The sequence below is a fragment of the Bombyx mandarina genome, chromosome 15, assembly GCF_030267445.1.
Source record: "Bombyx mandarina strain Sakado chromosome 15, ASM3026744v2".
Classification (NCBI taxonomy): domain Eukaryota; kingdom Metazoa; phylum Arthropoda; class Insecta; order Lepidoptera; family Bombycidae; genus Bombyx; species Bombyx mandarina.
In genome coordinates this window covers 11,283,408-11,303,530 of record NC_143221.1, presented here as the reverse complement: position 1 = coordinate 11,303,530, position 20,123 = coordinate 11,283,408, and the positions used below count along the sequence as shown (strand labels likewise).

The following is a 20,123-nucleotide window of genomic DNA, read 5'->3' as shown; positions in this document are numbered from 1 at the left end:
TTTATTTATTTATTCCTTAGATGTGTTGACGACTTAAAATCGTGCTAAGTAGTTACTAGAGTCCATAGACATCTACAACCTTGACCATCACACACCTTGAGACATGAGTTCGAAAGTCTCCATTCCTCCTCCTCTCTTCAGCACAGCGGCTTCCCCACCCTTCAAACCGAAACGCATTACTGCTTCAGTGAAAGTGAATCGTGAACATTTGCTAGGTACGTATTTCACTAGAAAAATTGGTACTTGCCTGCGGGATTCGAACACCCTTGCATCGCTGGATATGCTTGCACCTAGACACGTCCTGACGGATCCATCAGATCCAATAACCTTTGCATTAGACGCCTTCAGCTCTAACACTAGGAGCAGACTTAGGGACCCCGGTAACCGTGCTCGTCGAACTCGTCAAAGACTTCGACGTGCAACCTAACCCATGCATCAGCCTGCTGAGTTTCTCGCCGGATATTCTCAGCGGGTCGCGATTCCGATCCGGTAGTAGATTCATTCGCGAAGCAGCTGCTCTTGAGTTGACAGGTCTCCTTCGGAGGTGCTCCTGGCTGAGCCTTTGCTCGCCCACCTGTCCTGGTGAAACTGGAAAGGCCTCCGGGCCACCAGTAATCCTTCAATCCTAAAAAAAGGTAGACATAGTATGTCCATGGTGTCTGGAACATGAGACACCCTTGAATGATAGAATCCCGCAACCCGAGTTGCGCAGTGGCCCTAAAGTACATAAATTAATTTCAGAACTCGCTGTTATTTATGAGTTGGTCATTATTCATCATATTTATTTAAACTTAAATCATACTGAGTTCATTAATAGTAAAATTAGCACCAATAACTGATTCTCAAATTAAAATAGTATTGCAAATAGACTTTAATCACATCAGTGCAATTACGCTATAGTGTCAGCGACGGAAAACTCACTCATTAAACAGTATTGAATATTCAAACGACATTATTATTTAGAATGTTTATAATCTAATTGACAATACAAAATTTTAGCAAAAAATAACATAATGTAATCAAGCAATAAGTAAACAGATTACGATTTTGTTAAACGCTGTCACTTTCCCCAGAATGTTATTTTATTATTCGGTGTTATGTTGTGAAATCTTCTTTGCAATCATAATGGCTGTTTGTGCAAAGCCCTTTAACGAGCATTTTACGATTCGGCAAAACGAGCAAAGGCTTATAATGTAAACAGACAAAGTACAAGCCTACAAAACATCTAGGTAGTTAACAAGTAAATAGAAATAATCTCTGCCACCACCATCGCGAGACCTTGAATGGCGACGCCTACATACCATAAGTAATGATTCACACGAGAGCTCAAACAGCGGGACGTTCAAGTGAAGCTAAATAATAATAAAATAAATCTAGTTTTGATTTAAAAAAGTCGATAATTTAATTTTGAATGATAATAATATGGTTTTAGTATTTTTTTATAACTAATCTGGATATTTAATAATAGATGGTGAATATTTCAATTAAAAAAAATAAAACATTTCGGCTTCAAATCCTTGAGTTAAATACTTGATAGAAAAAGAATGAAAAAACCTAATGGAGAAATAAAACTTAAAATTATCGAATACTCTAATTAAATTTCAATATAAATCAACATCAAGAAGGAATAAAGTATTTTATATGACGGGTCTTTACGATAATCTTCGTCGTCTACCCGTGTCTTCTGTCTGTCTGTCATCTGTTCTGTCCATACTCTACATACCCGATCCTGTAGACCGAATGGTGGTAAACATTCGACGTCGCCCAAAACACGTCATTGCGGAACCTCCCGATCTATTAACGGTGCTTTTAGGTACCACAAGCACCGGTCACCGTCGTCGTCGAACCTATCACTTGCGACGAAGGGCTCGACGAGCGAATTAACCCATAGACACAGCCCACTGAGTTTCTCGCCGGATCTTCTCAGGGGATCGCGCTTCTGATTCGGTGGTAGTTTCTGCGGAGCACTGCTCTTGCTAGGGTCAGTCCTAGCATCACTACGGTTTGAGCACCGTGAGCTTACTAGTTAAGGTTACGCTGAAATAGCCTCTCAAGGCTATCAGCTTAGGTAGGAAAAAAAAAAGCTCTGCCATCTTTGTGACATCTAATTTTTGAATAGTTGATTTATACACAAAATGTTTAATGTTATGTTGATCTGCCGCGTCAATTGAGTTCTGATGTAAACGTATCTTTAGCGGCCTAGCACAACCTGCGCTTCACTAACAACCGACTAAATAAGGTAGACACGCCATACGTTCGAGATCAGACGATCTAGTAAGCACGCGATTTGAATTCTCAATATTGTTATATTAAGACGGCACTTAAGTGAAGACTATCTATCACTAACATGCTTAATGTTGAAGATCATACCACATAAGCACGGATACGCTTAGTAACTATGACGGTTAAGATTCACATATCCGAGATAAAGTTTTGTGATTGGACGTTACTGAAAGAGAAATTTCTATGAATTTTATTGCCTTTTCCGTGAAAAGGGAACGCCTGTTTGAAATAATACATATAAAAAGGAAATCACAATCAAGAAATACGAAAAGCATGGGTTTCATTACACATTGATTGGCATTCCATAATTCTTGTATATTCATCGCCATTGATGGATGAACATTGACTCTGTAGATTTCGGAAAATGATTTGTCATAATACCACTGACAAATACATGTCTATTTATATCACCAAAATTATTTTTATGATTTGTTCTCAAACTGTTCTTTTTGTTTTTCCTCATACAAAATCGAAAGCTACCACTGAAGATTTATATCAAAGAATACATAAGTACATAAGTAAGCTACCACTGAAGATTTATATCAAAGAATACATAAGTACAATTCGCAATGGCTAAGTAATTTCCAAATTTATTATGACGCACCCTACTTAATTATTACAACGAGCAAATAAATTACATATAAAACGCAAATAAAATTAAAAAGTAAACGTATTTTGAAAACATAATATTTAAAGATCTTTAACCAGTAAGAACAATGCGGTACGATCTTATCTTAAAACTCTATTATTTCGACTTCCCAAGCAAAGTTGCGCTGAATTAACTACGAACCGAGAATTAACGCCGGATTTGTGTTAAGTTACGGTATTATACGCTCACAAAAATTAAAAAGAAAGGGGCATAGGATTGTTAAAAGTTGCATTAAATGTTAGAGCCATTATGTAAAACTGTTCGTTGCTTTTTTATTTTACTGTTGTCTGTCTGGTGATTGTAAATGATTTTTGGTGCTCACCGAGCCTATTATTCAATGGTTATCGCCTATAGCGCAAAATGTCAACGAACTGCGGATATATTATAATATTTCTGTTTTTCAAATATTTTGAGTGTTGTGGGGTTGCGTGGTACTTTACTGTCCTTCTCTATCTGCCACAGAAGCAACCATGCGTTTTTTATTTGAAGGGTACGTTTTATCAATGTAATTATATAATGTTTTATCAACTTGTTGCCTCTGGTTTGCCGTTAAAATAATAAAAAAAGCGCTTAATTGACCGTGCCCCTGGCATTAATGTTGTCCATGATGAATACATACACGGATGAGCCTTACGCTTGTCTGACCACAAGGGATTAAAAAGTATAACGAAATCATATGGTCAAATTATTTAATATAATTATTAGAACAGCAAGATTATATCAAAAGTTTAAAATTAATCCGAAATGAAAATTGAGGTCTGTCCAACAAAAAAAAAAATTAATGTCACTGACCGCTTACTAAATCCTGGAAGACGGAAGTCGAAAGAGCCGTTTAGAGATTAAGGTTACATTGACATTGTATTAGTTAATTTAGAACAGATTTTATAGAAGTTACATCAGAAAACAGCAAACAAGACTTGCAACAACTGCAAATAAAAAGAACACGCGCTTGTGTTGTTTTTGTGAATAAATATTGGTAAAAGATCGGCTACGAGGAATAAGATAATCTTTTCGTATTGTGAGATGTGGAGTGCTACGGACGCTACGTTTAAGCCCGAGGTATACGAAGCATCTGTCCGAAAAATGTCTCTATCTCTCTCTAACGCGCTTGAAGATCTAGTTTCCAGCAGTTTGCGGAGAAGGTCTCATAGGTGAGCGCAGAGTTTTTTGGCTTCCGAAAACATGCCGGTACGGTCTATGCATCTGAGTTTAGCCGGCTGGCATTATAACGCATTTTTATCATTGAACCATTCAAAAACTAAATCTTCTGTTTGCAGAATATTTTTGATATCTATTCTCAATACTTCTAATTTTTTTTATTGCTTAGATGGGAGGACGAGCTCACAGCCCACCTGGTGTTAAGTGGTTACTGGAGCCCATAGGCATCTACAACGTAAATGCCGCCATCCACCTTGAGATACGAGTTCTAAGGTCTCAGTATAGTTACAACGGCTGCTCCACCCTTCAAACCGAAACGCAATACTGCTTCACGGCAGAAATAAACCTCTAGTTACCAAATATATGAAAAGTTTTTTCCGTAACTCATAAAACGATCATTGTTCACTGGAAATTTGCTCCTGACTGTGGTGAACATAAACACAATTTTCGTATTTACGATCATTTCAGTACAGTTGTTAAGAAAAAAACTAATACGCCATTTACACTTTTCCAATACGGGAACCGTGATTCCGATTTTGTAAGCGTCACGTGACGCTGCTAATCATGAACCAAATAATATTGAAACATATTCGTTTATAAAGTTTACACTGTTATCCTAAGTGTCGTACTAGAACATAAATATTGAAAATGATCAAGAACTTTGTCGATTTCATAGTATTTTGAATAATTAGATCGTTTAGAAGTCGTCGTGGCCTAAATAAAGGATAAGACGTCCGGTGCATTCGTATCTAGCGATGCACCGGTGTTCGCATCCCGTAGGCAGGTACCAATTTGTCTAATGAAAAATGAAAATAAATTTTACTTGAAGCTAAAAAATATTTGAGTCTCGAAAATCGTGGCTCTCGCTCATACTTACGCTCGGTACGCAGCGGCTTGGCTCTGCCCCTCGCATTGCTGAAATCCATGGGCGACGGTAACCACTCACCATGAGGTGGGCCGTATGGGTGGCTCGTCTATCTACAAGGGCAATAAAGAAAAAGAACAGTTTTTTTTTTATTGCTTACATGTGTGGACGCTCATGGGCGCTGGACGCCGAATGAGTGGCATTGCATTTTACATTGAATTTTTAGGACTGGTTCTGTAGTGTATACAGTGAGATCCATTGGTAGGGCTGCTAGGATTTTTTGAAGTGTTTCCGTCAACCCATTCGCTACCGGTGCAGAGGTCATCTCTAGTATCTATTGCTGCGTTTTTTTTCAATAAAGAAATATTCCCAATCTCTCTCCGAATTCGAAACATAAATCACGTACTTATGTCGCATTTCTCACTTCGCAGTTACTCTTGTAACTGAACCCGTCTATTTAGTGTAAAAAAATCACCTATATTTTCAAATTATTTTAAATAGCTGCTTGAACAAAAATGATGCTTTTAGGGCTATTTTAAACTAGTTTCCAAATGATACAAGTGTCATTGCCCTTTGTAAATTATCCATTAGGTACCCCTGGTTAATTACCTAACCCACATAGGGTATTTCTATTTCTTAAAAACCGCAGATTACAGCGACGGTGTAATGTCGTAAAAAAAATGGAATATATTCACTCGCGAAACGAACTCATCAGAAACCTAATAAATGTAACAGAATACCGCACTAATAAGTGCACTAAAAGTCACAGACGTCTCTGTATTTCGGTCTTTCTCCTTGTACACCTGTGTGTTGTTTCATAGATATGAATCTGTGTAATCTTTTGTATCCTAGAGAAGTTTTGATGGCCCCGAGGTATAATGCAACGCGCACGCACGTGAGAATGAAGCGTGTAAGCGACACAGCTTTACACATTTACCGCGAGTCAGACAGAGACAAGAGATGTGAAATCAGGGTGGTTCCATGGGGTCATCGACCCATTGCGACACGAGTATTGATGATTTTAATCATTTGGATTTTGGGACAAAATCTCCGTTTTTTACGCCCGGAAGAGTTTGCCTCGCAACTAATTTAAACACGAGAACCTGTTTCAATTTATGCAGCTGCATCATACTTAGAATAACTGAACTATTTTTCTACGAAAACGTAACATTTTACATTCTACGAATGCTTTTTTATTTATATCATTTGAAGTAAGTACGATTTTTGTATTGCCGTAAATAAGAAGCAAAAACTCAACTGTCGGTAAGTGGAGCCGGAGCAATTCGCAATTCACAATGTGAATGCCACCACCAGACCAGGTCGAAGTTTCGATTGTCATTGTATGAACGGTTTTTAATTTAAACCGGGACATATAGATTGCCTCGCGGTAAAAAAAAAACGTTACTTAATTTTGCGTTAATTTCAAACTTAGAACGTGAAACAGGTTTAATTTTTATATTTGTAATTATTGTTTTTTTTTTCAAAGTTCTGTCTTGCTTTTTTACATTATTACGTATTAGATGTTACCTACATCTAAATTAAAATAATAATTAAAATATAAATTACAAAGAATATTTCGAATACTATCAATATTTACATAGCGGCTTTTATATTTTCTGTCTTCGTGGGTATCAGAATAACACTGTAGATTACATTTTATAAAATTTTGATAGGTTGAGAATGAAAGAGGCTTGTCCGGCAGTGATAACATTCAAGAAACTTAGTATCTATTTAAATAAGTTACGTAAGAACGATTACTGTCGAACGATTTGGACAGCACGATGGACGCACCGACATACAGATCGGGCCGATGCCATTGTATGATAATCATGACCTTCACTGGCTACCTATCATTTTCACCCCCACATACATCTCTTAAAAAATATGCATAATTGCTATTTAATTTACGAAGTATGAATGCAAAGTATAAACTTTCAGAATTTACTTGTTGAAATCAATTCGCAAAAATAAGGTTCATTAATCTCATTATTGATATCCTGTGAATTATTTGATCAATTTATGATAATGTAATGTTTGATTTTGACACAACGAATGGATGTATTTGAAGTATTTTCACTTAAAGTTTTAAGTATTTCAACAGCGAAGCGTCGTGAAATTCCTGTTCACAAACTGTTCGGAATTCGAGTTGTTACCAAACATTGGCTAACTGTCCTTCTGCCCGTGAAGGGTAGTGACCGCAAGGAAAGTATGGCTACGAACCCAGGCGTTATTGCGCAAGCCTTCACGTTCCACGTGTATTAACTTAGAACCGACGCAGGTGATTGGAGGGCTTCCGATGGTGGCCTATTCCGAACATTAAGCCTATTCGAGATAAATGTGGCACCAATTTCTATTTTTAGATTCAACGATAGTAACAGTGAGTGACCAGCACGGACGGACATGTTCGCCGTCTCTCAAGTAGTTTTGAATGTATTTATGTAACTAAGGCGATAGTGGGCCGTGTACCTAAAGCATGACTGGCGTTATGCAGAGATGACCACCTTTCTTCGTGGCTTGCGACCCGACGGCTTCGGTTACGTCCGCGTCTTGGGACTCGCCTTGCGCAAACGCGTCCCACACGCGTGGATCCGAAAGGCGCACTCATCATTCTTTGCACCGTTAGTTTTTCCTACTTCTCAGCAGGTATTATAGTCGTTCATATCGTAAAAGTAGGAATGTTTAATTAGAGAAAGGGCTTCACGGTACTCGGAGCGTTCGAGATGTTTCGGGGGGAACGTCGTTGTGTAGTCGCCGTTCTAGAGAACATTGAGATAAAGTGAATAATTTATTCAGTGTTTGTTGCAGCAATGAGTTCTTTTTTACAGAAAAGACACAAGAGTAACTAGCTGATCAGTTACAGATATAAGCAATGCTAGGGACGCAGCTAAGTAAATTCGAACCCCAGTTTGTCATCTGATGTTGAAATAAAACACTACGAGTAATTTAAAGAGTTTATATTAAAAGCTTCCTGTTTACATTCGCACGAGGAAAACATTTAATGTGGTAGGTAATTGTGTCAAACTAAGTATAGAATAGCGACCAACAGATTGTGTTTCAATTGTGATCATCAGGTTTGAGCCCCGTGAGCTCAGCTACTAGTTAAGGCGACGCTGATATAGCCTCTCAAGGCTATCTATCAGCTTAGGTAGGAAAAAAAAAGTTTCAATTGTGAATCTGAACACAACAATACGTTACATCAAGATTAATAATTGCAGTATTTGTGCACATAGCAACGGGTGTGGGTGTGTGTGTGTGTGTGTAGCGAATAGATCGCGTCGGGGTGACGTCAAGAGTTGAAGAGCGAAAAGTCCCCAGAGAGCCCTGTGCGGCGGCTGCGCGAGCGGCGAGAGGCCCCTGCGGGTGCGCACCGCCTCGCCCTCTCAGCTAGAGCGACAGCGCCTCGTGCCTCCCCCGCCCCCACACCGCACTCGCGCGGGAAAATTTACTGTAGTGTAGATGACACCTCTATAGCGCGTCGTCCGACTGCGGAAATTGCTCAGGATTTACGCCGACGCCATATTTATGATGCGTTCCGTTTAAACAATAGTTTTTTTTTTAATTCTTTATTAGAGCCATACACACCTATTAAGTTAAGTCGGTTAAACAAATATTAACTATAAAAAAAATAAGAAATATAAATAAACTTTGTAAATGAACTTACCTAAATAAATGAGTAATTATTTAATTTTATTCACAAGAAATAAGTAGTTCAATTTACGTTCGAATATTATTGTAAAACCACAAACTTGTAGGAGATCAATTGTTAAGAAAAGCTCATTACTGGCTAGGAAAACTGTGAACGGAGTCTATTTCGAGAGAAGGAATAAGTAAAATGCATGTAAAACAATCTCCAAAGGCAATTTCGTGTTTATCAAAATAGAACCGATAGACCATAATGGGAAACCGAAATATGCAATTCAACAACTCCAAAATAGGAAGAAAACAGTTGGAAAATTACAACTAAGTTCAGAAACACAAAAATTTTAAACTGCTTTTTTTCTGTTTTAAACATTATTAATTAGTACCTAAATGAATGATCATATTAATTTTTTTTTTCATATTCCATTTTTTTTTCTATAATTATTTTCATTAAAAGACAAATGAATATTATATTATTAACAGCGAACAAACTAAACCTTAAGTATAAATGCATGCGAAACAAAGAATTGTAAATACAGCGTATTAAAGGAAAAGTAATTCAATTTGCTTTAAAAAATTTATTTTATTAATGACAGTCAAACAGTGTCGCGCCTTACAGTAGTTATACTAGTAATTATATATATTAAAATTAAATGTAACTAAAGACTTGCTGTGTCCTGCGGCTCCACCTTTCTGATTGATTTAAATAATTTACGAATCATGTACAAAATTTTAACCATCTATTCGGTGTACGAGTTTACATTATTTGATTTATGGATTACCTTTCATTGTTTTACTAATGATAAAGCAGTATAAGAATATACATAAATATGGAGAATTTATAAGTATATATGTTTCGAATATAATATCGAGGAGTGCAAGGCTAATTGGTTTAAGCCTTTTGAAACTTTACGAGAGAGCTATTTAAAGTTTAAAATAAAAATAAAAATATCATGAAAAAAGTTTTTTCGGCTATTTTAGTGGTGTAAACATAATTTAAGTTCGATGAAAACATCAAATTCTTGATGCTAATACTAAATAAAACGGACCTTTAATTATAAGTTAATTAATAATATTAATTAATTATTATTTAATTATAAAGATAAATGTCGCTTAAACCAAACAGTCTTTCGCGTTCAAACGATACGTTCTCGAACTAAATAATGATTTTCATACGCGAAAAACATAACTTTTTATTTATTCTGTATAATACGTCTACGTAAGCAAACAAGCTTCTAATATCTCCAAGTGGATAAAGAAATTCACGTTGTGATATTTATTGACTGTTACAATCACTTAACATCAGGCGGACCATAATCTAGCCGTCGAAACTACAGTTAAGAAAAGAGAAACAAAATTAAAATGAGCTCTAAATCATCGGTAAGTTGTTTGCACTGTGTCACACGGAATAGCACGCGCGCTCCATAAGGTTAGTAGAGTGTAGTGCGCTTATCGTGCCGACTTGCGGACCCTGCCGTGACCTTCTGATTATTGTAGGACACGTTCCCTCGCGTCCTGTGTGATCACACCGCACCTCTACAATGTACTCACAAATTGTCATTGCAGTAACAGTTGTTCAGTTTTTGCGTTACCACATTTAAATGATGCGCATATTACGAGAATGTTTCCTTGCAATTCGATGTTATTTTATGGATGCACGTGTTTATTAAGTGATTGAGTTAGTTTTTAAACATGATTTTTCGGGTTTGTTTGTTATTACACCTTCATCGTGGACATTTGTTAAGTACGTATTTCATTTGAAAAATTGGCACCTGCCTGCGGGATTCGAACACCGTTGCATCGTTTTACACGAATGCACCGGGCATCTTATCCGCAAGGCCACGATGACTAACTAAAGTAGCTCTTGTAACAGAATTAAGAAATCTCAGTCCACTGAGTTTCACGTCGGATCTTCTCAGCGGGTCGCGTATCCGATCCGCTAGTAGATTCATTCGCGAAGCAGTTGCTCTTGAGCTGTTAGGTCTCCTTTGGAGGCGCTCGGGTAGCTGTTAGCAAATCCCCCCTCCTGGCTGAGCCTTTGCTCGCCCACCTGTCCTGGTGAAACTGGAAATGCCTCCGGGCCACTTAAGTAATCCTTCAATAATCAATAAAAAAATTAGGAATTATTTCAAAAACTGATCTATCCGATCAACCCTCCGATTACTTTCAAGGACAAAATAAATCCTTCAATTGGTCGCTGTATGGAGTACATCAGTAGAGCGATGAATCGTGTTTCATCGTTAAGCCTTGAAAAGTAATGATTGGCCATGACCAACATAAACCAGTGTTCATGCCGCCAACTTTAACCAACGCTTAGTATAGATATGATCAAAATGACCGAATAAGAAAAATAAAAACAAAATTATATTTCACTTAATGGTTAAGTTTGAGTCAGTTCAGTATCTTTTTTAACATTTAATAAAAAAAGATATTAACTTAAGTAACTTCTTGCTTTAAATTTTAAATGAGTCAATGCCGTGGAATAATTATCAGCGGTGGTAAATAAGAACTGTTCCATAATATTGTGGTGAAGCCTAACTGTAGCTGGCATATTATATAATAAAATTTAAAACTTCACGTTGTATGATAATTCCGGGCGATGTGACTCGATTTCAATAAAATATACTATCACAAATAATTACCACGCAATTATGTTTGACTCATAAACTACTTCATTACAGTTTAAAGTTGGCTAGAGATTTTGATTTTGTAAGAATTATTAATGTTTGTTTATCAATAATTATGTGATTAAGTTTTGTTTTACCCCACTTTTAAATTAACAACTTAAAAGTGTTACTTAAACGTAATTAAGAATTGTTTCTTGAGATAAATAGGTGGATAGTTCTACCTGCTCAGCTTAGAATATGCTCTAAAACCAAGTAACTTGATAATTTCGACTCTTTTCATTCTTCGACTAGCGAAAACACACGTTTAGTTTGTATAATTTTAAATGTAATTAAATGCATCCCACGCTTTTTTTTACAATAAAATCATTTTTTCTTACACTATTTTTAATTAAAATTTATTAAAACTTATTTTCTATTTTGTTAGTTGGATTTTCTATAAAAACGTATTTTGTTAGTTTTTTAAAAGTATTATTTGTTTTTAATTTTTTAGTTGAATTTAAATTTTTATTTTTGTTATTGAATTGTCATCGGCCCTTAATAAGTATACCAAATTTCGAATAATCCGACGTTTTGAAGGGTGTCAAAATCATGTTCAAAGATTCCGTTATAAACATACATACGTCTGAAGCTAATAAAAGCGTATTAAAAATACACATTTACCTTCTTACGTATAATCATAATAACTTTGAAATTAAATACGACGCTATTAGTAAAATGTTCGTAAAAACGGAGACCACAAAATTAACCGGATATTTTCACAGTACATTAATTTATGGGGAACGTACTAAGGTGCATGTGGGGGACGCGGGATGCCGGAACACTAACCGGGGTTTATTTGATTGTGATGCAAATTCCCTTCTTCCGGCGAGGGATCGCGGCTGTGACCGGGGGTCGCGAGCCCCTGCTCACAATCAATCTGATAGACTATGATTACATATCTATATGAATATTAAACATACTGTCTTAGCGTCGAAATGCTACTTCACTACATAGTATAAAACAAAGTCGCTTTACCAATATATCTGTATGTCCCTATGTATGCTTTAAATCTTTAAAACTACGCAACGGATTTTGATGCGGTTTTTTTAATAGATAGAGTGATTGAAGAGGAAGGTTTATAATTTTTATATGTATAATAACATCCATTAAATAGTGGAGAAATCAATAATAAATTACAGTTTCCGAAGCGAAGCGAGGGCGGGTCGTTAGTATTTAATAATTTGGACTTAAATAGAATAGCTATCAAAACGATGTGCAATATTATGATACGGAAACAATAAATTTTAAAAATAGTAACATTTAAACAAATATATTCAATAGACTACAAGACGCATGACCCACTTATTAAGTGATAACGGTAACTGTGAAATATGGGCAATAGCTTAGAGACTGCCAACCACTAAGTCCACACTCATTGAGAAAATAATTTTCTGGTTCGGTAGCTTGAAGCACAAGGTCACCTTATTATTCATGTCATAGATGATCTTAAGAAACAATGATTGTGTGGTCACCTCGACTGCTTATTTGCCAATTATAGTGTTTGATACCACCGTTTGGACAGGATGAGAGGGCTCAGCATCGTGACGATGAAGGTCATGAATGGCGGTCGTCACGACCCTCAGACATGAGGAGCACGACTGGAGAAGGAGAATTTGTGTAACTAACCGGATTTTTCTATTTAAGAAATGAATTGATTTAAAGCGGGCAGAGGATCTGACCTAAGTAATACTTTTTATATGAAACCATTATAAGCAAAACATTGACTTTCATTGTTATTATTCATTCGATCCTTGACTCATTCAATATTTTGAGAATCACCCGGAAGATGCATGAAAAGAATCAGTATAAAAGTGTAATAACTTACGTATGCTGCAACAATTTTACATAAACTTATCGAAACTATAATAAATAATTATATAATTTGTTTTTGTAAAATTGCGACCTCTGGAAATAAGAGCCGGAAAAAATAATTCCGAGACAAATTTCGAAAACATTTAGACTTAAAAATATTCGGATTGAACAAACGTGATCAGCTCGAAATATATTTTATTGTTATTTTGCAAGAATTAGTTAATATTAATACCATTTCGTTTTTTTTTTTAAATTAAGATTCAACTTACAAAGCCGCGTACAGATTCTGACTGACATCTTTATAATTTCAAACGAAGCGAATTTAGAATTTATAAAGTCTTGTACGGGAATGAGGGACGTTACAGACCGTCGCCCAAGCGTGCGCGGACGCAGGGGGCGGCCACCCCGGCGCGGGGTCGTTCAACTCCCCTGTCGGCCCTCCCCCTCACCCGTCGCCCCTACCTCACAATCACAGCCCTTTGTGAGCTCTCGCCAAGGGCTACTCACAGAGAGCAAGGACTGCATTTCTTTGTTTTGAAATGCCTTCTAACTCGGAGCCGTCCAGGCAGGTAACTACCACCGCTATTGGACACGGCTGGTTTTATTTTGTATTTTTTACTTACGTACAATTGTAATGAAATTATTTTAACGCTCCCAACCGGACTATAAACTCGAACGAAACACGAGTATATCGAATTTAGGTATTTCATTACGAACGCTTTAACATTCGGAAGTGTGAAATATTCCACAAAAAATATGCATTTAGTTTAGTAAAACTATTAAAGAAGCTTCATATTTTATGTATGTACGTGTGTACTTTGTTTGCAACACGTGGTTAGCTCGCACGTGGCTTTTTATATTACTGAGATCATTGAAACGCAACTGTCTGTGACATAAACGACATTATACAATCAAAATTTTACATACAAAATAAATAATAGGTCCTCTAATGTCATTGTTGAATTTACATGATGAAATTCGACAATTATCACTGAAACCTAAAAAAATTAGGTTCATAACATTTTAATTGTTGTTTTACCATCGACAGTTAAAAAAAAACAGATTATTCCTAAAAACATAAATATTGAAAACTAGCTGACCCGGCAGACTTCGTAGTGCCTCAATCGGTAAATAAAAGACCTAAACTTTAAACTTAAAACAAACAAAAGGAATCTTTTTGACGGGGGACACATAAAAGGAAAAACAAAATTGTTATTTTTATTTAATTCCGAGCATTTTCATATTTAGGTACCTTTTAAAACTTCTCTGGACTTCCACAAATAATTCAAGACCAAAATTAGCCAAATCGGTCCAGCCGTTCTCGAGTTTTAGCGAGACTAATGAACAGCAATTCATTTTTATATAGGTACATATAGATATTAAAACTAGTACAACTATTTAAGTAAAATGTGAAAAAGAAAATCAGTTTACAAAAACAAAGGAGACAATTGTCTTCGCATATCATTTGTTAGGTTAGAATAATTCATAAAACTAAAATTTTTGTACACAATAATTACCTTCTCGAAGCACATACGGGATATTGAACTACATGCTCTTTAACTGCATAGTTGATATAGTATCGTCCTCCCCAAGTACTGAAGCGAGTAGAGGCAGTCTCCCATGGCACCCCTAAGTGTAATAAGTTCTAATGTTAAAAGCACTTTTAAAACATTAACATTCAAACGTGGGGGCGCAAGTTCAATGGAAGCAACAAGTGAATTAATAAATATTCAACGTTTTTTTGTTAAGAACTAAACTGAATGTATGCGTATGTACCATATTTCTCGAGTTTCAAAATATTTCTTTTATTTAATAGCAAAAAGTAACAAAAAATTGACTATCGTTTATTTACAATTTGCATTAGCACTTACGTTGTAAAGATTTTGTACATACGAGTAGAACAATGTTGTACGGTTGTTATTTTATTATCCATTGTTTTCATGATTAAAACACTTTGTTGGAGTTTGTATATAAATGTAATGGCAGGCAACGCTTGACACTTGATTAAATTTCGAATATTAGAATTATTTTAAATGTTTAAAAAACAGGTCATTGTATTCTCGTAAGAAAATGTCAGTACTTCTCATCTAGACACAGCAAGAGAAACATGTCAGAGTTTTATTAAAAAATATAAAGATAATAATTTTATAATGGTGTAAAAGTGTTCAAACTATATGCAATAAATATAATTATAATGAAGCAGTGTGTTTTTAAATAGCCCCTCATCACGTACAGAACCCAATCCCCTCAAATTTAACTATCCAACACACTTCTTCTACATGTTAGTGTTTACGTGATTTCAAATAAGAAAATATACATAACTAGCGGCCCGCTCCGGCTCCGCTCGGGTTTTTAACAAAAATTTCAACAATATTTGACTTTGTTTTATTTTTTAAAATAAAAGAACACTTATTGAGGCACAACTATAATAGTTAGACATACACTGTCACGACACATTTTGTAAATAATAATGTGTTCTACAAAGTCGTAGTACATTATTTTATTCTATCATCAATAGTTTTCGCAGGGCACGCGATGTAAAGAATATTTTTGGTAATTTTTTTACACCTACATTGTTACAATACATTATTGGAGTTTTAGTAAAGACCCCTAATTTTTTTCAAAAAAGGTAAAATAGCCTATGTCACTCGGGTATAGTGTAGCTTCCAAACAGTGAAAGAATTTTTCAAATCGGTACTGAACCGATCGGAGCCTATTCAATACAAACAAACAAACAAAATTTTCCTCTTTATAATATTATTAGTATACATAATAAATACTAAGTCGCGAATCATTCACACTGTTGGTATTATTCTAGAGATAAGAATCAGTTATCAAGAGTACCTACCGTAAATAACCGAATACCAAAAAGGAATAATAATTGATTGATTGATTTCATTCGATGTAAGCCAAGCTTCTTTTTCCTTAACACATTAACTGCCAGAGTAACAAAGTCGTAAGTTACAGAAAGAAATTCATTGCCAATTGATGTTATGGGTCTAAATATATATATTCTGTTAAATTATGGGGTCAATCAAAGACAGGGTTCCGTAGAAAAATACAAAGTGAAACAGACAAACAAGCTTATTATATCGGTCATATTACTTTAGTTACCTATATCCAGAGAGTTTAAGTATATTTAAATCAATGCCTTTTTTTTATTGCTAGATGGTTGGACGAGCTCACAGCCCACCCAGGGTGGGGCAGCCGTTGTAACTATATTTGATACCTTAGAACTTATATCTCAAGGTGGGTGGCGCATTTGCGTTGTAGATGTCTATGGGCTCCAGTAACCACTTAACATCAGGTGGGCTATGAGCTCGGCCACCTATCTAAGCAATAAAAAGTAAAAAAAAGGGCTGTAACAACCAATTAATACCGGGTGAGCCGTGAGCTCATTCATTCATATGAGCTACAAAATTATAATATCCCAAGACACAAGTTCTGCACGCCTAATATATATTTTTTGGCATTGGCCTACATAAATAGATTAATCGTTGAATGAAACGCGCACACGTCGGATACAATCTTCGATCGTCCTCTATAAATACTAATGACCTTAAAAAACAAAAGTGGGTACACCCTTCTCCCCGTCGAAGCGGTACAAAAACAAAAAGAATGACGCACCCTGCCCGCATACCGACGAGCCCCTACTCCCGTCGTATTGAACTGAATTTACTGCACTCACAGAACAATAAGCACCACTTAAAAACAAGTATTCGAAGCGTTTTAAGCCCTATAAACCGTGGAAATTAAAATTGATTCGACGTTGTCACGGAAGCCGAGGTGCTTTTTCGATGTGCAAGGGCGGAGCATGTGGGTGATAGGCTCAAATAAACTATTTACTGTGTAATTAGCACTGTTATTAACCAAAAATCAAAACAATTTGCGCAAAAAAAAACCGCTTGCTATAAACATATTATAAAGCATATTTTTTATTTCATTCAATCTTAATCTTAAGGATTGAGAACTTGTGAGATTGGAAATTCTGTGCTCAATAAACTTAACTGAGCTTTGGGAGCTTTAAGTATATTCTCACATCAATATTTTCACCAAGGACACAAATTATGTCATACTAGACTTAACAATAAAGTCGTCAATTTATCCGAATGAAATCAAGTGAATAAATACAGTGATTTTAAATTTACATGTACATGTGTATCATTATGAAATTAGAGTGACTATTTTAAGAACACGTTGATTATATTACGTTTTAACTAAAAGTATTTGTGTTGAAATTTTTCAGGATAATAAATAAATCATAGTAAACAAACTGTGTCCTCCCACAAATTGTAACCGGACACCAACGAATGTTTATGAATGTTTATCGTTATTAATATTAAAACAAACACTCCCCCGAGCCGGTTTAATAACCTGTCAGCCATCGCGCCCCTCGACGCTTATCGCCGGGTTTCGATGTCATACGACAAGTGCTAGTGGTTTCCACGTTTCGTGGATTTTATTTGTTTACTAGAAGAGCCTTTATCTTGTTAATAGGGAATCTGAAGGAATTAGTATTTCGAGGGGTGAAAGGCTTAAGCGACATTTCGCTTAATACGCGACATTTCTCTTTATAATTATTATTAAAGGTCGGTTTTATTTGGTATCAGCATCAAAAATTCGATGATTTTAATTGAACTTCAATTTAAGTTTAGTCCATTCGAATAAATTAAGAATATTTTTTTTATGATATTTTTTCCAAATTTTAAACTTTAAATAGCTCTCCTGTAATTTGGCAGAAATTCTGCTTATACCAAATTGCCTTTCGCCTCTCGATATGAAGACTGGAAAAATAATTAGTTATTGGTATTATTTAACACGTTCTAGGAAATTGTGCTTGCGACACCAAAAAAATCTTCAGTAGCTGTATGATATCTCTGATTATATATAGTATCTCTGATTATACGAAGAGTTAAACGTGGTGTAAGCAACTTTAATAGCAACACTTTCTGGCAGATTTTACTTCTTACGTCTTCTTTAGTTTTTAAAGTATCTTGGCTCATCATCATTCTTCTGCCTTTCTCCCAGTCACCTGCGGTCGACGCAACATGTTTTCTCCTTCTATACTCCTCTATCATATACAATTTCCTCTATTATACTTTACTATTTTTATATAATATAGACACATGAGTTATTTTTATATGGAATGGGAGAACTCAAGGGCTCATCCAAAGCTAGCTAACAGCTGTGCCCTTCCAGTGCCCTTGGAAGAAGCCTAAGTACTCAAGTGGAGCTGCTTTACGAGTGCATCTACTACCGGATCGGAATCGCAGCCTGCCGACTAAGAGGCCTGATGGTGGGGGCAGTGGCACTGACAGCTGCCTGTCCGGTTCGGCAACCCGTTGGGTGCAGAGGTGAGATGCACATCACTTGCAGCTGGTCGCTATGTCACATCCGTGGCTCGGACGTAGGCCGTTGGGTGACAACAGGCTTCAATTGCTTCAACATGGGCTTGCCCCTTACCGCCCATGATGTATGCGGAAGTACAGGCTTGCTTACTAGTGGTAGGACCTCTTGTGAGTCCGCACGGGTAGGTACCACTACCCCGTTTTTTTCTGCCGTGAAGCAGTAATGCGTTTCGGTTTGAAGGATGGGGCAGCCGTTGTAACTAACTATACTGAGACCTTAGAACTTATATCTCAAGATGGGTGGCGCATTTACTTTGTAGATGTCTATGGGCTCCAGTAACCACTTAACAACAGGTGGGCTGTAAGCTCGTCCACCCATTGAAGCAATAAAAAAAAAGCAATTTTTTCCTCAGCCGAAAAAAAAGTATAAAGTGAAATGTTTGAAAAAAAAAACAAAATATGTATATTCCAAAAAATTGCACTATAATGCAGATCGTATTAAAATAGTATCTATTCATTTTTAAAACTCTGAACCTAAAAAACCTATAAAAAACATATCAGTTCTTGTCTCTTCCAGTGAAGATTATTTCAATGTTTCATCAACCAAGTCACGGCGTGTCACGTGACAGCACCACCGACATGGGGAGTGAATTCATTCATATTTTTTCGCTCTAATGCCCCCAACGGTAATAAAATGTTTTGGCATAGCTCCTAATCACAGTCATAAAATCACTGTTTGCTATTTCACAAGCAGTTTTGTATTTCACGGCGTGATTTTATTCAAATTGGCACTAAATTTGCAAATTAATACACATGCGAAAGGAGAAATTTCTTGTTTAAAAGGAGTAAGAGGCAGCTTACCTCTATCTGCTTTACATATAGAATTCTCGTTAAATATTGATTTTATTTATGACCTTCTACACAAAGAACATTGATGACACACTTCGCAATGCAACTTATAAGCTAACATTTACCATGACCTTCATGCGTAAATATTATAGTTGCTTCTATGATATCTTCATTTCCGATACAGTTAAAAAACTTCGCTATTTACAGATCGAAACCATAAATAACTAAATTAACACAGTTATTTTTGTGTTCAGCAGTTGTCCACAATTATGGCCGCTATAAAAAGCATGAGGCTCGTGAAAAGCTCCCACGAGATGCTACTGGAGCCCTGCGAGGGAAGGGGACGAGCATTCCTGGGAACGGCGGGAGGTGGCCCACTTTTGTACTTTTTACCGTCGACCAGCGAGGGTGGTGACCGACTGTGTTTTTTTTGTCTGAGTTTTGCTTGTGTTTGTAGACTGCCGCCGTCTTATTGTGTCCATTCTATTAAGCATTAACGTTGACGATAAAATTGAAATTTGGAACCGCATATGTTTTATTTAAAGAAGCTTATGTGTTTTTGAGAATAGTAAAGACTTTCATGTGCTGCGACAGTGATGCTTTTTCCTACAAATACGGTACTTGTAATAATACTTTATTGAATGAAATCTTATGAAACTAGATTAAAGTTAAGATTTATAAAAAACAAATGTCAATGACCCGGGAACCAAAGCCCTCAATTTTGCCTAAAATAAAGCAATCATGTTATAGGGCACCACCCATCAATTAAGCGGCATGATGCGGGCACTATCGATATATCGACAGGGGGGTGGCTGGCTGGAGCCCCCACCCCAGCCAGGACACAGTACCTAGTT

At 36.3% G+C, this 20,123-nt stretch overlaps 1 long non-coding RNA gene across 5 annotated transcripts in view; it reads left to right on the top strand.

Annotated features, from left to right (window-relative positions):
* The window catches only part of LOC149501477 (uncharacterized), a 32,368-nt gene extending 12,575 nt beyond the window's left edge, over positions 1–19,793 (top strand). The window contains exons 2-4 of one of the 5 annotated variants that reach the window (XR_016324260.1): positions 18,272–18,426; positions 18,998–19,106; positions 19,527–19,793. This is a non-coding gene — a long non-coding RNA (uncharacterized LOC149501477). Of the gene's footprint in view, positions 1–18,271; positions 18,427–18,997 lie in introns of all 5 variants that reach the window. The other 4 variants (XR_016324261.1, XR_016324263.1, XR_016324262.1 and 1 more) reach the window with 4 other exon arrangements.
* Positions 19,794–20,123: the final 330 nt, after the last annotated feature.